This window comes from Cebidichthys violaceus, unplaced genomic scaffold (assembly GCF_023349555.1).
Source record: "Cebidichthys violaceus isolate CVI_PGR_0920_01 unplaced genomic scaffold, fCebVio1.0.p SCAF_1, whole genome shotgun sequence".
NCBI lineage: Eukaryota > Metazoa > Chordata > Actinopteri > Perciformes > Stichaeidae > Cebidichthys > Cebidichthys violaceus.
Genome location: NW_027176262.1, coordinates 10,196,216 through 10,218,494, shown reverse-complemented (window position 1 = coordinate 10,218,494; position 22,279 = coordinate 10,196,216). Strand labels below are relative to the sequence as shown.

General features: G+C 39.3%; 1 protein-coding gene across 2 annotated transcripts in view; it reads left to right on the top strand.

Annotated features, from left to right (window-relative positions):
• Positions 1-22,279, top strand: part of zgc:172282 (leucine-rich repeat and fibronectin type III domain-containing protein 1-like protein) — a 154,668-nt gene that overhangs the window by 110,540 nt on the left and 21,849 nt on the right. The gene's annotated exons all lie outside the window — the stretch shown is intronic.

Below are 22,279 nucleotides of genomic sequence, written 5' to 3'. Positions count from 1 at the left end.
GTGGTTGCAATATGTCAGTTACATCGCATTACACCAGATTGTCTCTATATCTTAACAGAGTATAAAATGTAACTGTGGTGTTTTAAATCCTTTGGGTGGGAATCACTCGTATTGTTTTCCATCCCCTCCCTGTATTAGTGCAAATCTTGTATGGAACAAGACAGCAGAAATTGACGAGAGGACGATTCAAAAGAAATATAATGCACCTCTGGACCAGCAGTTTTATTGCTTGGAACCAAAAGAAACACATAAAATGGCCAGAGCTGTAGCTCCATGTGACTAGCCAGAAAGACAAGCAAGTTGACTTTGTCTGACTTAACCTGCGTGGAAAGCAGGTCAGAATATGTCTTGCCATGCATTGGAAGCACCTGTTTCACATATATTTCTATACATCTCTGGACATTAGTGCTCTGCATTTAGCAGTATTTCACTCCCTTTTCTTAAACAATTTCCATACAAATGCTAGGATTTCTATATCGGTCTGTGATTGAGTTCTTAATGTCAGCCCTGTACTGAGTGTCTTATTGATGAATGTGTATGACGTCTCTAAAACAGCATGACTGCAAAGTACATTTGAGAGCCTGACGGGAACTGGATGTTCACACCTTTCAAGTGTAAATGTACATAATCAGTGACTATATCTACTTTCTAATCTCAAAAACCATACGGTTACAAAGCATTTGAATTATAAGTGGTGACTCAGTGGAGCACCAAAGGGGAGCACAGCAGGACAGCTTTTAATGTATTTCTCTAGATCAAACTTTGACACTGAATGTAGCAATTTGGATTTGTACAGAATATCGAATAGTTAGTTGTTTGGAAACTTTAATTAAATGGTCAAGAAAAAAGCTATAATTTAACGGGGATCAGAAAGTACAGTATTTAGCAGAACGCTAACTTGCTGGAAGATTAAAGCAATCAAAATAGCCAACACTGTTGTGTAGACAATTGGCTATTTAGGGCAACACATAACAGTGATCTGTTGTGAGAAAATGGAAATGGTATAGATGTATTGCATCTGTTTTCTATATTTTAGTGTACTGCTTTTAAACAGTTACATAAGACAGCAGACTAAATTAAATTCATCATCTTCTTCAGCGCTATGGACAGTGCTGTTGAGAAGCTCTGATTAGCCATGTGACTGCACTTGCTGTGCTTTGGGAATAATTTGAAGAATAACAGCATTTGTACACATGCTTTAAGAAAACTTTGATTGTTCTCGCAAATTGGAGCCTTGATTATTATTATTTGTATTATTTTCTCAATGAGGAAGCACGCTTGTCGCTGCTGTAGGGCTGCAGCAATCGATTATTTTAGTAATCACGTACTCTACAGAAGCCTCGATGCAAAGAATTAGCATTCATGATATTAAGTAATTCAGTTAGGAATCATTTCTTTATCTACCATTTTCAATGGTGCATCAATCATAACCATACTGTATTACAGGGAAAGGCAAAGGCGTTGTTTACGCTGGGCTTTTTGATCAGAGGCCACCAACGACAGTTTGGAGATCTTTTTCTCCCTCTGTGCTGCCTTCTGTTCCGTCTTTTTAGATCTTCTTAAAACTTCTAAGTGCAAGATTCCTGTCTCTTGATAAAATACTAAAATCAGTTATAGAAAAACATTTTTTTGTCTCTTTTAGCATTTGTTAAAGCAAGAAAAGCCAATTGTAAATGTGCAAAGGACATTTTGGTATGAACACCACAAAAATGTTTTTTTGCAAACAAAAACCCTCATTCACTTGGAGTATATGTATGAAAGAGGTGAAACTAAGTGTGACCGTCTGACACATGGCTTATTCCAGGTAAAAAGGAAAATGAAGAAATAGGAAATAAAAAAGGATAAACTAGAACTTAATTTCAGGAGTTTCCTTACATCAGGTATCTAAAAACCTTGCTAGAGCTCTTTGCATATTGCTGGATGCCATGTGTATACAGCAGTGTGTGTTATTTGCTTTCAAATATTGTATGTTTATTCAGGCTAAGCTTCCCATTGTTTAAGCCTACCAAATTATTTAAAAAAACAACATTCTGTTTTACTGCAGTCAACATAATATTGGAGTATTGTAAACGAGATGCCTCTTGTGACTCAAGTCACTCACTAATACTTAAAAATAGTAAGAAAGGATTTGGTCAGGTTCATTGCCCCATTCAGTGTACCAACACTTTGTTTTATAAATTATTTCTCTCTGTTTATCTGTGGAATGACAGATGAGACAAGGACAGAGATGCAGAGAGATAACAGTAGAGGTTCTGTTCATTATTCAGTGCAGGCAGAGTGACAGATAAGCCAGACTGCACTCTATAATCCTCTGCAGGTCTGTTCGGACTGCTGATAATTTACTTCAGTGACTTTTCAGAAATAAACTCAGTGCTTATGAAAATCGACGGACAAAAACCCACATTAACAGCAACCACAACATTCTTACATTAAGAATACATTATTTTAAATAACCAACTACAAAACTCGCTAAGGCGCCCCGCATTACAGATGGATAGAACAAAGTGCTCAGGGTACAATAATAACACCAACACTCAAGTGCAACCTCCACAAACACCCACCTAGACTCAGCTATTGTGCTGTTTCCTTTTTACATACATTATGTATGTTGGCAGATGTATTGACCTTATTGATTTTGAAATGTTATATGTTTTTCTCCCAGGGTGAATGCCCCTGGACTCCCTTGCTCTGGCTCTATAAATGCTGCTCTGAAACCTGAACAACATCCCTTCCAGTGATTGTACATATGGCTATAATTAAAAAATCAGTTCTCTGTAAGGCCATTGCCGGAAAGCTGTTTTCCTACTTATGTGGCCTATGAATCCACTGTATTGATACCAGAGCTGCTCTTTGAACTAGAAACTCTGCGTGGCTTGCTGGGGCTGGCTGAAGGAGGGATGAGGTTTTGACAGTGTTTGTGTGAGTCTAAATCCCTAAGAGAGCAAGCTGACCTCGGGGCGGATGGATAGAAATGAGTTCATCCTCAAGATAAACACACACACAGACTCTCTCTCAACACGCACACAAACACACACACACACACACACACACACACACACACACACACACACACACACACACACACACACACTTCTTTTCAGTCTGTCTGTCTTTCTCTTACCATCTCTCTCTTTTTCATACACACAAGCACACAGTTTGGTTGAATAATGGCCCAGTGAGTGGTGTGCCTATGGGGAAAGCTGTCAGTTTAATTGAATCCAGTATTCTCCATTCTCCCAGCCTGCTAATTGATTCTGTCAGGCTCTTCTGCTTGACAAAGAGACTGGCATTTCCCCCTGCTTGGTTATGACTCTCAGTGTGTGTGTGTGTGTGTGTGTGTGTGTGTGTGTGTGCGTTTGACCATGCACATTATTTACTCAGAGCTACAGGAACCTGCGTAAGTGACTATCAATGTGTTTTAAACACATTACTAATTCACGGGGGCAGGACAGTCCAGATAGCAAAGGGACGTGTGTGTGAGTTTGTATGTGTACGTTTGGGCCAATGCTACAATATGTACCCATGCTCAGATGTGTACTTATTATCACCTATTATCAACTGACTGTGCTTAAGCTCAGTAGTAAATAGCAATTCATGAAGAAATGCTGAACATGTACGCATTGCCTTGAAGTTGGCCAATGAAATGATTTAATTTGGAACTATGTGTAAAATTAAAAGTCTTGGTGAAAACGTTTAATGTACAATTGCTTGATAGATTGCTTCGTAGTTTCCATCAAACTTTTTTTTTTTTTTTTAAATGGGAAAAGGACAAAAGGATAAAACTATAAGGGGGGAATTATTGACGGTTACTTCAAATTCTGTTCTTGTTCTAAAAGTATGTTGTGTTTTCTCTTTGTCTAACTTTATGTTGCTGTCTATCATTATGGCCAGGGGAGCATTTTACCAAGGTGTCAACGACACCTACATCATTTTTATTTCATTACACTTCAACAGTTGATGTATTGCATTCACTTCAGTCCAGACACTCTAGGCCATCTTTGCTGCCCTTTTAGACGATGTGAGATTGGCAGTGGAGAAAACACACCTGTCTGCATTTCACATTCAAAGATACAGCGAACACAATGTTTGACCAATATTCAACCTGGAAATGTCAGTCTGACAGTTGGTTGGTTAAATAATTGCGGCAAATTTTGTTGAGAGACAAAAGTATTTCTTCATGGCTGTCAGAAATTCTTGAGTCCTGTCTCCTTCAAGAGTTTTAAAAAATTGAGGTGAAGGCAATTACTTAACAATCAACGTAGTTTCAAACAAGGACCAGGATAATTCAAGACAAAGATCAAAGATAGAGAGAAGGGAGAATTCACTTCACCTGTGAAGTAGGAATGCATGGATCCAACTTTTTCTTTCCCTGATACTGATTCCGACACAAAATATCTGCTGATACTTATCTGCTGTTACCGTGTACTATTCTTAGACCAGTGCTCTCTTTTGGCAAAATATTAAGTATTTAAACCTCACTGAGTGGAACTTACTTGCATTAGTCTGCATACAATTACATTAGGCCAGAGATTGCTGTTGGCTGGGGCACAAAAACATCAAAGAAAGAAGAAAAGAAAAGACAGAGTTGCAACTTTTTGTGACGAAATGAAGGCAACTGATAGCAGAAACAGTGAACCTTTTATAATGACATCGACAAAGAAACTGCATTTAATGTGGATTGGTCCCATTGTGGCTGATACCTTTTCAGCTTAATGAGGTCAATATTGGCTCGGATAGCATTTTGAAGCACCTCTCCTATTTCAGCTGCTTGACCTTCACTATTTAAAAGGTGCTTTATATTTGGATTCTTGTGTGGATGGTGCTACTTCAGGACAACTGACTCTGGCTTAGCATTGTACACTGCTGTTTGGTACAGTAAAATACAAATGTTTAGAAAATATGCAACATGTTTACTGTATGGTTTGTGCTTTCTATAGAAATACAAACATACAGGAAATAGCCCGATATACGGTCAATGAGCATCGCACATTGACGCTTGAAGTTAAGTACGTGACTTTAAAGCATGACAAAATGAATGGTACGGGTCATAGTGCACAGGCAACCATTTATGTTTCACTGGTAGTCAGCCAACTTGACAACCTCTCAACCTTGTTCAGGCAAAGCCACACATCACTGTCTGTCTTGCGCCTTCCTGTTAATATCTTTGTTTCTATCTCTTTCAGGCTGACTATATATCTGTGTTTGACTGTAAATCTGCCCACTTGTCCCTTCGTTCTCCTTCAGTCCATCCCCTGCATCCGTTCTAGCCATAATCTAGCCGCCCTCAACAGAGTGCACACACACAACATACAGTAGACACAACTAATCTGCCCAGATTATCTCTCCCTGTTGGAATGGGAGGCAGCATAGAGGGAGAGAGGAAAAGACAGCGATTAGAGTTACGGGGTCAATAACTTCCCCAGTTCATGAAGACACGTCTTATGAAACAACGGCAGCTTCCAAAGTTTTACGGGTATTTAACTTTGATAAAGACGTCCTCAGAATGGCTCATTGTGCTGCTTCAGAGTGACAATTTTAAAACGAGAAGTACAGCTTGTTATTAGAGAAAACATTATCATTTGATACGCTGCATTTACTGAGTCAATGTATCTAAAAGCAGTTTGAGTGTATTGGAACAGCGTTTATCTAGAGCTGTTGAATCTACAACTATTCCGTTAAAGTCCCTGCTGTCACACAGAGGAAGCTGGTGTTGTTAAGCTTGTGCTTCAGTGTTTTCACTGGGCATTGTGAATCATAATCTGTTATGGTACATTAAATGTGCTTGGTGATTTTAATCCTGAACTGTGACATTACCAGAACATGTAAATAGAAAAATAAATAAAACAGAACAAATGACTAATGAGGAGAGGAGTAAAATGTCCAAATACATTGATAAATGAATGGGTAAAATGTACATGGACACACTTCAGGAAACTGAGAAATATATCAAGTGTAATTTAATTACAAAGTAATTCAATATCCCCATATCAGGATTTTTTGGATAAATTTTGATTTGCATATTGAAAGAAAGATAATCTAGGTCGCACCTAAGGGGACAAAAAGAGACAAGATAGACATTGTGTAATTCACTGATTTACACATTTCTGTTAAATTTTCTGTCCATTTTGTATTATTTATCATTTATCTTGTTGATGTACATTTAACTTAATTATTTATTTAATTTATTTATTCATTTTCATATAAATCAAGTGTGCCTCTCAGCATTAGAAGAAGATGTTGCAGTAGTGTTGGGTTTAGGTTTAAAAGGTCATCCATTGTCCTCATATGGGGGGGTCGCGTCACAGTATTAAGTCAAACATCTTTACTGTAGAGCAGCAGCAGCAGCAGCAGAGGACATTACTCGCATATCATCTTCTATAGTCAAACAAAAGGGTTATCAAATGTCAGATTCTTTTCACTGAGCAGTACAGTATTTGTTCTTCATCCCACAGTCCTAATGTGAATGCAGACCCTATTTAAATGCTTTTTTTTCTGGCAACAGCATGGCTAAAGAGACATAAGAGGATATTGGCGTTTACATTCCTACTGAGGTCCTTTATCAAGACACTTCCTGCTAGGTTTATAGCTGACCATGAACTCTGATCTCTGTATGCATGTGGAGAGGCAATTTCCCTACAGATATTAATAAAATGTCTCACTATTACAAGCCAGAGAGGAGCAATTGGGTAGTTTTAAAGACAGTACTGTAATGTTTGTGAAACTGCACACAAAAGCAGAGGAAGAGAAAATCTGAATTGTAACCACGGGTCTCAAAACATATGTAACTGTTTACCGGACATAAGCAAATAGTAAATTTCTATTCATGAAGCATAGTATTTCGTCACAATCAATCCTCATGGGTATTTATTTATGTGTAATGTGTCATAATATACTTCCAAAAGTTATTCCAGAGAAGTAAATCAGTAAATTACTTTTGTGTTTTCTCAATCACAGGGTTAAGCCATAAGTAAATCCTATATTTCTGTATTATTGTAACAGATTACTTAATATTTATCTCGTATTGGACGTCTGCCATCAAAGGGCTCCGGTTGGCCAATATATAAAGTGTTTAAGCTGAATGTTAAGTCTCGGCTTGTATTTATAGACAATAGTAACATTGGGGATTACCGCTGACTTTATCTAATACAGGGTCCCCTCTGACTCAATGGGAGTAAAGTTCATGCATCTGTTAGTATTGAATCATGTATCTACCAGATATTAATATTGATTTATTTTATCTTTCAGTCTTATTAGTGAAGATGAGTTTTGTTCAAGCAGAAAACACTGCGACAGCACCTTTGTGCATCGCAGTCATATATTAGAGCATGTCGCAGGCAGCTTTTGGAGATTTAATGTAACTTCAGGTGGAGAGCGCCATTAAATAAACTGACCTACTTATAAGCAGCACTCACAAGTGCCATTTGTATCCCGTTCCTGTGCTTCCATTGGGCTTATGAAATGTACATCAGCCAACTCCGACTACCACAAGAAAGACAGTTCCAGTCCACACTTACGCAACCACTTACCTTTCATCCCTCATTCACTTTGCATTGTGCATGGCACTATAGCAACCTGCCCCCTAAGGTCTGTCCCATATTGAGCAGCAAGATGTCACCACAGAGGGTTGTCATGTCCCTGCTCCAATCATACCTTATTCAGGACTTACTGTACCTGTGTTCATCTTCCTCCTGAAGAGGGACTTATACAGCTGTCAGTAATTTATTGTCATTATCCAGTACTCACTCTTTTGTATATAATTCTGGTCCTTTAGGGCTCACCGTGGTATTCTCAGCAGTAAAATAAGGCCACTGTGACCTTTCATATGAAAGAAAGACTACAGACAAAAGGAGCATTCATATTCACATAGTTTTGAATGGAACTCAGGTAGTTTAATACGATCAGTTATCAACAGTCAGAAAAAAATACATTAACCAAAGCAAAAGCATATTTTGGTAGAACTGTTCATGTTTGATGGACAAATAACGTGCTTACAGTTGCTGCTGTTAAATATGTATAGCACCTTAGCTGTGATAAGAGAGTTACCTGGAAGCATCAACCACAATCTTTTTATTATCCAGCCATTGAACACAACAAAAAGTAACTAATCTGCTTTCCTTGGCAATACTTTTTTGGACCAAGTATGCTCACTGGTCATTGTAAATGTATTTTACTATGAAACATAGTGCCTGACAATAAGATTTTTTTCTGCATACATTTCATTCAAGTTCAAGTTCAGTGGCTGGAGAGCAGCATATGTAGCCGGGTATATTGGATTGAATGATCACATAAAAATAAATTCCTCTGTGGTCAGTCAGAATGAATTGACCATGAAAGCTAGTCAGAGTATATTTAAATAGCCAAATATGGGCATTGTATTCAGGCAGTCAGTTAATTATTTTTCATCTTTTTTTTTCTTCAAGCAAGCAACAAGCACCAGCAAAAACAAAACTAAATTAAGTAGTAAGGGAAACATATTTTTTTCCAGATTATGTTTGCAGTTATAGCAGTTTTTTGGAGTTCGGATCCCAGTGAGCTCTCATGCCAGGTGGAAGCCCCTCCAGCAAGCCTCGCCAGCAAGTCTCGGTTCTGCCCTGGGCTGTCCTCTCAGTCAACCGTGGTTGGTATACATTAAAAAGGGACACACATGAGGAGTTGGCATCCCTACCAGGTGCCAAACAACATCAGCTGGCTCTTCTGAGTGCAGAGGAGCGGGAGCTTAAATGCAAGGCCCTCTGGACTGCCTGGCTCCTCACTGTGTCACGCATACCGAGCCCAGTCAGCGTGAGGAGAAACCTCATTTTGGCTGCTTGAATCCATAATCCTATTCCTTTGGTCACTACCCAAAGCTCTCGGACAAAGGTGAGGGTCAAAATAAAAACTGATCGGTAAACAAAGATTCATGCATTGTGGCTGCACTCTCTGCCGCCACGGTCCACTGTTGCTGCTGACTTCATGCAGTCGCTTTATCTAACTGGCAGATGACCCTTTTCTGTGAAGGAAGCAGAGCTGATACCGTCTGAAATTCAGCGGCAAAACGCTCCGCTGCACACAGGAAATCACAGTCTGTTAAGCAAAGGGAGTACATCATTTGTGAACAGAAATGCCATCGTAATGTCACAGAACTGGACACTCTCAGACTTCAGCTCAGATTAGAGTTCCTATCCATGTCAGGGGCACATTGTGAAAAAAAGACCAAATGTCTCTCCACAAAGTCTGCAATGTCACATGCTCCCAACACATCTCAGAAGCCTCTAGCATGCTATAATCACTTCAACTTGTTTGTAAGCCATAAAAATCATCCCTTTATAGTTGCCATAAAAGATAATGGTAATTGGTATTCCGCCTGTTTGCGGTAAATCTGAAAAGAAAAATGACCATACTGCACTCATAAATCAAAATTCAAGTGGATCAAAAACAGATGATTATCAGCCATGAACTTTGTAGCTATTTTCAAACGGTATATAATCAAGGATGTCATCTTTTCCATTTTCTTCTAATGAGACCAATACTGCAGTCATGTATGACAACATGTCATTTTGACTTGTGTACTGGACAAGTGAGCAGTTTGGATAGAGAGTTTTATCAAAAGTAATAATGGGGATTACTCTTTGGCATTTCACTTCAAAGAGCATAACTACATCTGCACTAGTATTCCAGATGTGATGCAGCTGTTGCAGTGGCCTGTCTCTGTGTCTTATTTATAGAATATGACTGTTGGAAGACAGACACCCTGGTATTTGCATGTTTATGTGCAACCTCAGCAAACTTAGGACTGGTTACAAGTATTAGATTCCCATGTAATTATACACAAAACATTCCACAATAATTATAGGGAAAGTCTTGTCCCCTTTGTGTTTGTGTGTCTGTGATTAAAGTTGAATCCCCAACAAACCCTACAGTTAAACAAGGACCAAAACAGGGACATTAGAAAATCAATTTTTCCATCACACTGGAATATTGACAGTATCATCCTCATTACTGCTGCCGCAGGTGCTCAAAAAGAGGTGAAACGGGGGTAATACTACTGTTCCGAAATAAATGTTGTCACAAGGGTCTACCTACAGAAATCCAAGTCTTATTAGAAAAAAGAAAAAAATCCTCTACAAACTGTGTAACTATTGATGAAGGTCAGAAAAAGTAATACCTTACTTGGACATCACAATTCTCAGAGACTTTCTCCTGCATGAACTAATGAATCAAGGATTGGAAACTTTATCGGAGTTTTAAGTTTATAATGAGAGAATGGGAAGGTTGGTTAGAGGATTCCCTTTGGGCTAGAATGATTGGAACCAGGTGGATTATGATTAAGTGTGTTCAAGGCAGGAGGAGGAGAAAAGGCAATGAAATGTAAAAATGGGAGAGTAAGAAAAGAAATAAGGAAAAGTTAGTCAAACCAATAAACTATTTTTCCAGAGTGAGAGCCTCTAGCCGGCCTCTAGTTAGCTGCAGTAGATTGTATGTTCAAATTCTTCCACCATTACGTTGTTAGTGCTGTCCTCTTATCGTTGTTGTTACTGAGTGCGTGCCCCAGCTTTTGTCTTTGTCACACTTATGGTGCTGAAATCAGCACAGGACTCATAGCACTTGCTCTTTAGACTTTGATCGGCTTTCAGGACTTTGCTTGTCTTTTAAATGTGAAATCAGCCAATCACAGAGATGTTAGCTTGTTGTTACCAACTCTGGTGATTTGTATGCTACGCTGTGTGTCACAGACAGTACAAACTGCATTTGCATTTTACTTTATTCATCTACAGTAACACTTGCAAAAAGCAAAATTAGAGATTCCTCAGCAAGGTTTTTATTTCTGCACACAAAAGTATTGCCACTCTACCAAGATTTATAGGCAACAGTATGTTGAAACACTCAACATACTGTTAAAACTCAGTTTTAAATTACCAGATGCAACACACTTTATAATGCAAAATCCACACTAGGCACAAAGTCATTTGCAAAAGAAGGATTCTATGAATAATGTTGCATTACTTCCCATCAACCCTGACTTAATCAATAATAATCCTCTTCTAAAAACATAAAGAAAAAACTAAATTGATTTAAAAAGGGCATGTGGAGAGCAAAACAAATAGGCAAGCATCTTCCACTGAATGGATCTATAATTTTGATTTTGTTTTCATCATTCTCTGTTCTTCATAATTGATCCAGCTCTATAGTGGCTTGCACTCTATAGGTTCAGTCCTGGGGACAGCTGGAGTTTACGCTCTTCAATGCAGCCGCTTCAGTTATAACTGCAATGTAATGGAATCTAGTTATTTTTGTTTGGAGGTTGCCCTGTGCCCCTGCAACAACAAACAAACAACGAAAGCAAGACAACATTCATCCTTGAGGTCAGCTCTCTGCCTCCGTTTGTATGCACCTGTAAAACGTGTTACTTCAATTGAAATCCAGGTAAAACATAAGGTGGTATGCCCGTCAGTGTGGGTGCTTAAAAAACAGTTACATATGCTATAAAAATGCAAATGATTTTAATGCAAATGTTCTTGCAAGGTTGTCTCACAAATCTAAAATCTGATTCGTCTGAGCATGTGCGTCATCAGGACATGGAGGCTTAAAAAAAGCTTAAAAAAAACAAGGAGGAAGGAAAATTATATGCAGGTTGTAGGGAGAGAAAGAGATATGCTATGATAATAATAATAATAATAATAATAATAATAATAATAATAATAAAAATGGGCAGAGAGAGAGACTGTCAAAACACTGCTTGAATGGAAATCTGACAGATCCGGCCGCTCAGTGGAACCTTGGAAATACTGACTCAGTTCTCCAGGGGAAGATGAAGGGCGACAGCTCACCTCCTAAGAGGGGGCAACAGTACCAGGCCCTCAGCTCACAAGGTCCCAAAGGGGAAGTCAACACAGAATGGTTAATTATGTGGCACTTATTTTTATAATTAGAGCTTGTAACATCAAATTTTGTCCCCTGGGTCTTGTGAATACCTAATGGCTACTAAAAAAAACAAAAAAACGTCAAGCTCTAAAAAGCATTTGATTAAATGCTCATGATTCCAAAGATTCATTATTTCAATGAAAAATGTCACCGCGATGTCGGATGCCTGTGCTAGGTTTCCGAAATCCTGTTTTGTGATTGAAGTTCAATGTAGGTGCACACATCCATCCATCCATCCATGTCCACTTCAGGGACATGTTTTGTGTCATTTTTTGCAGTGTGTCTGGCAGGAGGGACAGGCCGTGTGTGCTGCAGGGACTTTGCTGTCAACCCTTTGCCCTCTCCCACTCTGTACTGCCTGCACTGAAGGAATAATTGGCATATTAAATTATTTATAACAGCCAGGGCACATTATCATAAATATTCACTCAACGTTTTGCTTAGATCAACAGTCAGAACCCAGGGCTCCGGATGTGACTTCATGACATCTCAGATGTGTGTGTACGGATATATGTGTGTGTGTGTGTGCATTTTGAGTGCCCAAGGGCTGATTGATGGACAGTATTTACAAACAAAGCACCCACCCGTCAGTCAACATAACTGAAAGCAGACAGCATGAAAATGTCAGGTTCATGCACAGACAGAGACGTGCACGTGAGTATACATATCCGCACTGGGCACGGAAATGTCAGCCGCACTCAAGACTGGGCACACTCACTCATGAACGTACAAGCACACACAGGTCTCAGCAGCGCAGCGCCTCTCGTCCGCCTGCTGTTGGTACAAGAGCCTCTAACGAAACTGTCGCTGTTCTCGCCTGAGACAAGACAATAATGACATGGGAGCAATGTAGAGCTGCTGATAACAGGTCTATTAGCATCTATTAATGTCGTTTGGCCACAGAAACCAAGGCCTTCATTAGCCTCAGACTGACAATGTCTCTGCTGTACAGACGCTGTGTGTGTGTGTGTGTGTGTGTGTGTGTGTGTGTGTGTGTGTGTGTGTGTGTGAGTGAGTTACATCAACCGCACAATTTTATTTCATCCCTGTAATATAATTGTGTGAAAGGCTTGGTTGAACTGCATTTTATTTACTTAGTTGCATCTGCTTAATAACATCCTAACAGATTTTAAACAAGATACGTTCACACCACCAACAAATTTTGTATACACACATTATTTTGAATAATGTGTTTTCTGCCTGCCAAAGTTTGTTGTTAGGAATGCAGCACAGCTTGGAAAATATCAAAGAAAAAAAAATATTTTGAAGCTGTATACCAATACTGTTATTATTAGTTAATTATTATTAGTAAACAATCCAACCTTGGACGTAAGGTAAGGACTGCGTTTAGAGCAGAGGTGACACAAGCAAGGCCTACCTACTGTCAATCATATGAATGACACCTAACCTACTTCTTTATAAGCCTCACTATTCCCTTAAAAACAGGATATCTATTTTAAAAACGTATGGATATTACAAAAAGTGACACTAGCATGTGATGACTTTGATGTTCAACAGCAACATTATAGTTGTACAGCTAAGTCTAACAGTAACTGCAGACACAGCCTGCATGGTAAAGCACATACATGTATAATATGCCACTTGGTATGCAAGCCTGCATGTTTGTGGTACTGCAGGTATATGTATTTGTTAGTATTGTATATAACCGTCTAGTTTATTGAATTAGATTAGAACAATATAGTTTACAGAAGAAAATACATTTACAGCTACTTTTAAAACAACCGTTCAGTAGTCAAGGGGGAACGGTATCTATCTACCTACTTATAGCCTATGATGTGGTTAGACAGGTGTAGTTGTAGGAGAAAGTATGCAAATTCACTTCTATTGCATATTTTGCATTCCATTGCAAACAGTTAGACAGGCGAGGAATAGCCGCGGGAAATGACAGCAATCTAGACAGTAATTTCTCGTCTTTGGTTGCAGTAGTGATGAAAGCAGAGATGAAAGCCAGCAATCGAGAGCATGTCAATATAAACTGTATTCTCTGTCTAGATGTAGAGATACATGAGAAAATAGACCTGATAGGACAGGAACAAACAATTTTCTTTGAATCACACCTGAAAAATGTGCAGAGACGGCAACATTACCATAGCTATTCAGCATTCAGGAAGATACATGTGCTGTGACAGATTGCTCTCTGTCACAGCACAGGGGGAGGATGCCCCGCTCCCCTTTTCCAACTGGTTACTGTGTAATGTCATTAAAATCGCAGTGGAGGTTAACATTGTCGTAGTTGAAATGTGGGTGCAATTTGTATTAATAGGCATTATTAAAACCAGAATTCAAAGAGTAAACTGCTGAGAGAATAGTCAACTAGGTACATGTCAGTAAGCGTTCAGTAATTGTGGGGGAGAATCTGGCTGAAGTCAAAGTTAATTTAAACAATGAGAACATTGTTTTAAACAATATATAAAAGTGTTTAAGCGCAATTACAATAATGTTATGTGAGTAACCCACATTTGAGACAATTGTTATAGCATTTATGTACTTTGTAGTGGATATATTGAATTATGGGCAGGTTTTGTTAAACTCATCAACACAATACAATATTAATATGAACATCTACAAACATAAAACAATTTAACCAGTCCACCCCGAGCGCCCCCACCGGCGGGGGCGGAGCATGCATCCAAAAATGAATCCACTCATAACGTGCACTCATCAGTAACAAATATAATGATGCCGCATACCTGCTCAAACTGCAGCTCCTGCGCTACAAAGTCATCTCAGCTGTTTGTACACACTCCAAACACAACATATGACAAAGCTACGTATAATACCAAGTAACACAATCAATATAGCGCCCCCTAGGCAGTCCCACTCGCCACATTTATGCTAATAACGTTTTGAAAAATGAATTCAATGCTAACACCCGTTAGCTCCAGAGATCGCTAGCGACCACATGGACGCAGCCATTTTGTCACATTCCGCTACGACACAGCCACGCAGTTTTACTTACAAAACAAAACCATCATCATAATCCGCATAATCGATCACATCATAAACCAGCTCCTTACTTTGAGATGTTCTGCAGCAAAAAAAAAAAAATAATCCGTTCATGTTTACTATCTATCTGCACAGCTCATCTGTTTCTGTCTGGATTCAAAGCTGGCGCTGCCGTCGTGTGCCTCGTGTGCCTGCTAGCGGAAGGGGCAGGGTTATACGTCTCAGCAAATCGGATTTGAGAAATTTGACACTAGGGTAGTTTTTATTTTCTGATTGGCTAACGGATTCTGTCATTCAAAGTCACGTAATGTTGTTTCAACAGATCAGGCTGTAACGAGTCTATGGAACGTTCATTAGGTCAAATCGGCCCTTCACTGTGGCTGAAAGGCTTTGGAGGATAAAAAAACTGGAATTCAGACGATAAAATCCCATGGATGACAAACATTAACAGTCTCAGAGAGGATCCAGGCTCTCAAAATGATGCCAAACTGCTGCATATGGATAGATTGAACACTATTAGTGATAAAAAAAGTGGAATATATAATTATATAGTATATAAAATTACAATGAAACAGCTGGAACAAAATTACATTTTGGTTGACCTCGTTTGACCTCTCCGTACTAGATCAAGATGTACTAGATAAAGCTTCACTTTATCAAAGTAAACATTTGTTTAGAGACCCTCAACATATAGTTCTATGATCTGGGAGAGCTGGAAAGCTTGTAGCTACAAGATTTCTAATAAAGAAATATCCTGAAATTGCTTTTTTTTCCATTCGAAAATTAGAATTTTCAATATTTGCTGTGTGTCATCTTAATCTACTCTTAACCAGTAACATATATACTGATATTTACACATATCAACACATCTCACAAGTGTTAGAGTTATTTTACTACCAAAAGTAGTAGCCCTTACAGTTGCAATGCTACACTCATTATCGTATGGGTATGCTATTTTCGAGCCGAGGGCCTAAAAATCGGTCTAGGGTCCAATTAAACTAGTTGACGCCATCCCGTTGCAGTCATCAATCGCGTTGCTGTGGAGACAAGTTTTTCATATCACCATTTCTTCTTTGTTTCAGTGACAGTACGATCCTCAGGTCACAGCAATAACAGCACTCGTTTTACCCATTCTTTGACTTTAAGTAGGTCCCTTAATACTGCTGCTGACACTCTTTACAATTATAGAATATCTCCTAAAGGACTTCAATATAGGACACATGGGGCAGGACACGTAGCCTTTACAGCATTATTGAGGCCTTAATTATGGTCATGAACGCACATTTATTTACGCACATGTGGAATTCATCATGTTTACTCTGGTCATTTACACAGTTATTAAACAATCCGAAGCTAGGAGTGTTTGCTGAATCAGGCATGGCACACTCGAGCACTCCGTATAAAAAGATATAAGAGAAAGTCGGGATAAGAATAGGAAAGTGTTCTTGCATGAGGTCCATTGTATTCAACTCCTACAGTTGTCCTAAGGACCATTGCTTTTTCCAGCTGCAGCCTCTAGTCACATAATAGGCAAGGCAAGTTTATTTGTATAGCACATTTCAACAACAAGGTAATTCAAAGTGCTTCACATAAAACCATTAAAAGCATCAAAACATAATGCAAAAGAAAAGGAGATTTAAAAACAATTAAGAACATTCATTGAAACATTACAAGCAGTCATTAAAACACTAAAAAGCAGTATAAGAAATAAAACACAGTAGTAAAATGCAAAAATGCAGGAAATTGATCAATATCCTTGAATCTGGTTCAATAGAGGCTAAAGTCCATCTGAGGACTGTTTTGGCACTATGTGAGATGTTCTCTTTGTCATGTCTGTTATGTGATGATATTCTTTAAGCAGTGTTTGATGTATAGTGTAGATTTATGGCTGTAACTTTTGGGTGTTTTTGCATCTTGGTTAGCATAATGATTTAAATATTTTGCAGCAGCAAAGTGTAAACCCTGAGCGCTGTGTTATACCCAAAGTTACAGCGCCTTTGGTGTGATTGCTCTCACCGTAGGAAAACAATTGCTCGTGCTAATGGGAGCTTTTGTCAGTGATCACGTGTTAACAGCCTTGTTAAAGAATTTTTAAAAATAGGGGGGAAGGGATTATTTTGAGGAGCTGTCAGTTTATGCGATCATACGCATTCATCAATCTATTGTCAATAGGTTTGTGCATGTGTACACAGAGCAAGATCACACATGACGTGCACTAATCTGTTTAATTCAAACACTGAGATTTCCGTTTGTGTGTTCCAATGAGTCTTGCAGTCTTTTAGCTGTGTGTGGGCGCACGATCATGTGTGTGCACTGCCTGTGGGTGCGAGGATAAACCAAGAAGTGGCAAAACATAACTGACTGTTGATCTGTTTGTGTGGCGTTTGAAAGAGAAAGCAGCAGAGTTGTACAAATCATTAGTTTTGCTCAGTAGCTCTGTGTGTCTTTGATTCTGAATCGTAAAGGAAAGGAAAACTGTTTAACTCTCTCTGAGTGTGTGCGAGTGTCCGTGGTTGAACCCATTAACTGAATAAATCATCCAGTATGATTGCGGTGTCAAATGGACTTGCTGAACCATTTCTGCTTTGCCCAGCAGTCCTTGTCCCTTTTTTATTTTCTAAAGACATGACACACTTGCACAAGACCCAAAACTCCCAGACACGGTTAATTATTGATTGGTTGGAACTGTCACATCAATCCTCACATCTGTATAACTGTGGATGTACAAAACACAAACAGATGCTGGCCAGTGAGCAAATGAAATGCCATATGCTGATTTCACTAGATATAATTGAGGTTGCTGTGATCATTTTTGTACATCTGGTAATGGCATAGGTGGCTAAATAAGAAAAGCATCCATGAAATTGAACATCCAGGTTCATTGTTGTGACTCTGAATCCTTCATTGCTACAAGGTTGTTCTATAACTCTATATGAAGCCATTCTGTCTAAAATAGGAAAGAAAAATATCTGTAAAAAATTGCATTTACACAAATGTTAGAATTGACATTAAAGTCTTCAATTCTGTTCCAAACGTTTAATTCTTCAAGTTTAACAAGGCAGGTGGTGGTGCTATTACATTCCCCCCAAGAATTCCCTCCACCTCATCCCACCCACTCACTTCTCGGTTCATCTGCAGCTGCCTTTTAACAAAGCCTCGGGCAGTGGAGGTTTCCCGGTTTGATTCCTATTAAGAACAGAGCACTTACAGGCTGTGGGACACACCAAGGGATTTTCAAGGCTGATTTCCACCAGATTTGCCCGTCCTGACAATCGTAGGCGAGATTGTGATTGGAGGCAATGCTGACAGTGTGCAAAGATTACCTGGGTAGTGTGAAAGGGTTCACTGATTCAGGCTTACCTGATCAGTTATGATTAGATTGATCCGAGCTGCTTCAGTGATAACACAATTGATATTTATGACCTGGCACCTGATTAAGTCCAGTGGTGTGTGTGTGGTGGGGTTTTTACAGATTCATGGCAAGAGTAGAGACTCTTAGCTAATTTGAGCAAGGTGAAGAGGTAATTGCTAATGATGAATACTCACTGAAAATAGGATTTTTGTCAAACCCTGTGTTATAGCAAACGGAAATTAATCGCCAGCTAACTTCCACATAACTAGCCATGCTTTTACCAAGATTCTAGTTAAAGATAATTTATTATTAACATTTTGGGTTTTTTCTGTTATTGCACTTCGGATTGATTGATAACAGACGAACATCAAATCTTGCATCCTCAGAACACAGAAGGATGTAACTGTAATATTGTATTCAGTGTAGCCTAGTCATGAAACAGAATAAAACCAATCAAATCAACTGATTTCCCTGAAGAACTTGACGAAAGAATGTGCTCACCTGTAAAAAAAACTAGTATAATGATTCCTCTCATACAACTGATTTCACTTCACAGCACATGTTACTTCTAGATTTACTCCATCACATCATAAACATTTGTACTTGTGCTAGTGAGCCATACCTATTCCATGAGCACCTTTCAATTGTAAAAGATAGAAACCAACTCAAATCTCCAGTCAAATTTCACTCACTATTCAGCGCTGTCTGCTCCCCTCAGTGCAGAGGGAAGGGTCAGACTTCTAAACACTCATGGTCAGCTGTGGAGCGCACCGCAGTGCATGAAAACTTTATCACTGGTTAGAAAATTCTAAGATACCATCAAATAGCCTTCAAGAATTGTAAAACATAGCTCCAATAATTTTCAATAATCTTCTAAGACTGTGCATATATCATCAAGTACAGTAGTTGCAGTGAACAGGATTGTATTGATTCATTTATGGTTTATTTGATAGGGATATTGACACAGCGCGGTGACTGTCACACACACTCTTCCTTATCCAGTCACCTCACTCAGCACATCTTCACCACCTGTACATATGGATGGTGTAAATTAGCAGTCTGGAAATAAAGTCAGTGACAGCCCTCGCACAATCTTTACACTCCATCTCCTCCGTGAAGTCCTAATTAGCAGGAAAAGTTCACAATAACAAATCTCAAATGAATAAACAAATTGTGTTCACCTGTCAAACTTCCATTTTCAAAATGATATCCTAGGGTGGGTGATACAATTTTGGAAGCAATCAGTCTGATTACTAGAAACGTATGAATACTGCTGTGACACTGGGGCTTAATGCTGCATGATAGATGCACTGGCACTGCGAGGACTGTGTGAATGGAAGAATTCAGAGGGGAGGATGTTCAGGGACCACCTCACCGACAAGCACCTTGATTTCTGTGTCAGACAAAAATCCTATTGTTGGTCTTCCTCTCGGTAGTGGACGTGATTCATCGTAAACAATCATTAATCAGCAGACCCATTTCTATACATCAACATTCATAAGGTGCTTTGCCTCGACCATTTATGTTTGAACCTTGGCGTGTAGAGGGCAGGATGAGTCTGATCTGTGTGTACATTTACGAGTGGATTTGGGATTCGTAAAAGAAATTTGCGCAAGGTTTTGGTTTTGGCCTAGTTTTCTCATGTGTACGTACGCAATCAATTAGGGTGGATCCTACGCATTGTTTTATGAACGAGACCCCAGGTCTCCTACTGATTTCCCTGACGTTTCTCCCCCTAATAAAATATGATTTAGTTTGTCGCACTGTGGAGATAAGAAGAAAGGCAAACAGCCATGGTATCCTTTTGTTCAAACACAACTGGGAGCTTTCCAGTCTGTAGTATTTTAAGTTTAATAAGGTGGACGGAAGCACTGTTTTCTATGACAACAGTATTGCAATGCCCCTTTTGAAATTGCAGGAACCCCAGTCCAGCTCTGCTCTCAAATCATGCTATTACCCTTGGGCAAGACATCATGGCAGATAAAGTTTCCTGGTTTGATTCCTATTAAAAAACTCACCTTTCACACCAGACTTCACAGGCATACAAGGTCACACACACATGCACAGACACACACATGCACAGACACACACACACACACACACACACACACACAGAGCTATCTGCCAAGATATACTTCCTGGTGGGGGTTCAATGCCATCGATGAGCTTGGCACTGAGACTAGGCCAGCTAATACCCTGCTGCCCACTGGCTTTTACAAACACACAGACTAGCCTCCCATCAGTTCTATTTCACTCAGACTATATTGCAAAGCCTGTCTGTCTCCATGCAGAGGTGGACATACAGTTATGGAGGAGGGATGAGCACAGGCAGAAATACTTACACACATACATATACATAGGGGGAAATGTGAAAGAAGCAGAAGGGACAAATGATTTAGATAAATTGTAGCAATGACATATGGGTGTTTGACAATTCCACTAGTTACACTGAAGACCCCTCGAGAAAGTAGAGGCAAGAAGAGAAAGAAAAACTGAGATAAGCACCTGCTCCTGTTTACTGGGGAGATTTCTCCCTTGGATTTCCCCCAGGAAAGCAACCTGCCAAGGAAAAACTAGAGCTACAGTATTTACCTCGGGAAAGACCGAGATAGAAGTTGACAATGGTAAGAATCAGGAATGCGTTTAATCAGAGAATGATGATCTCTGTAGCTGTGGGGGATGGATCTGTGTGAGTGTTTGTCAGGTCGCCGGCTTATGAATTCTAACTCTGTGGGGAAATAAGAACGATGAGGTGGCTGTTGTTCCACGGGCGGCACCGCATGGAAATATATGATGATGGTTCATGTGTCACCGCTGCTGCTTTCACATAATAGCACACAACAGAATACAAGGGAGCAATACAAGCAGATGTAATCATAAGTCATTTTGGGCAAGGATTTTTTTTTTTTTTTGTTGTTATATTACTCTGCGTTGCTTGTTTGGTGGTACAGTGTGGTGGTGAATGGACAGACAGAGTTGGATAGAGCAGTTTGTGTTGGCAGGTGTTGTTGGCTTTCTGATGCCAGTTGTTAGTCCATCTGGCTTGTATGAGAGCAGCTTCACCGTGCAATGTCATTGTGACAAGATATTGTGACATAATTTAGCAAGCAAAATAATGGCCGTACTGCTTCTCTTTGATCGACACAAAAGTCTTTGCAGACCTCCAGCAGTTTAACTTCTGACCTTGCTGCAATTAAATACAGGTGAACTCCAGGACCCTGTTGACATCACAGTTGGATGTGGTCACAGGCCGGAAACTTCAGTTTGGTGTTGTTACCCAATATCACTTATTTACTCATTTATATATATTTATCCACAATTTGGTTGAACCATTTTTTTTTTATTAAAGTAGTATCTTTTCTATCTCAAACTTGTCCGCCCAAATATATTTATATAGGTGTTCATGCATTGGTGTATATGCATCAGGTAACTTGTGTTACAATCCTTTGTCTATTTCTATGGCTGTTTAAAAACTGATGTATTGCACAGCTTTGCTGGTAATTAGTTGTGTAACGGACCACTGTTGATCTGTGATCCGTACGGATCCCACCTCACGGATCGGAACGCCTGTGAACCGTTGATTAATTACACAGTTTAACAGTAACCATTACAGTGTGAAATAAAGTTTTACTGACGATTGTTATCCGCCAATATTCGGTAAAATATGCAATCAGGACATCAGCATTTGTGCTTTACTAGTCCCGGATCTTTGATAATGTTACACTGTAAACAATCAATCCCTGTTTAATCTGACAGGAGGAGAGCTGGTGAGGTTGGCAGCACCACTAATGGCCAACGGATGAAGGTTCTGTTCAGTTACATTATGATGTGTTCAGGCTCTGTTCAGTGAAAATGAGACTTGGGCATAGGTACAATATAACGTAATCATGATGTGTTCACATGTAATCTGTTAAAATATAGTGTTTGTGAGAAACTTGAATGAATTCAGTTGTTTGAAGGGGATGTTTTCACAACAACATACATACGTATATATTAGAGATGAATTATGACCTGTTTACACTAGCTCTAAGCAGCTTATACTACATCATTAAAACTACT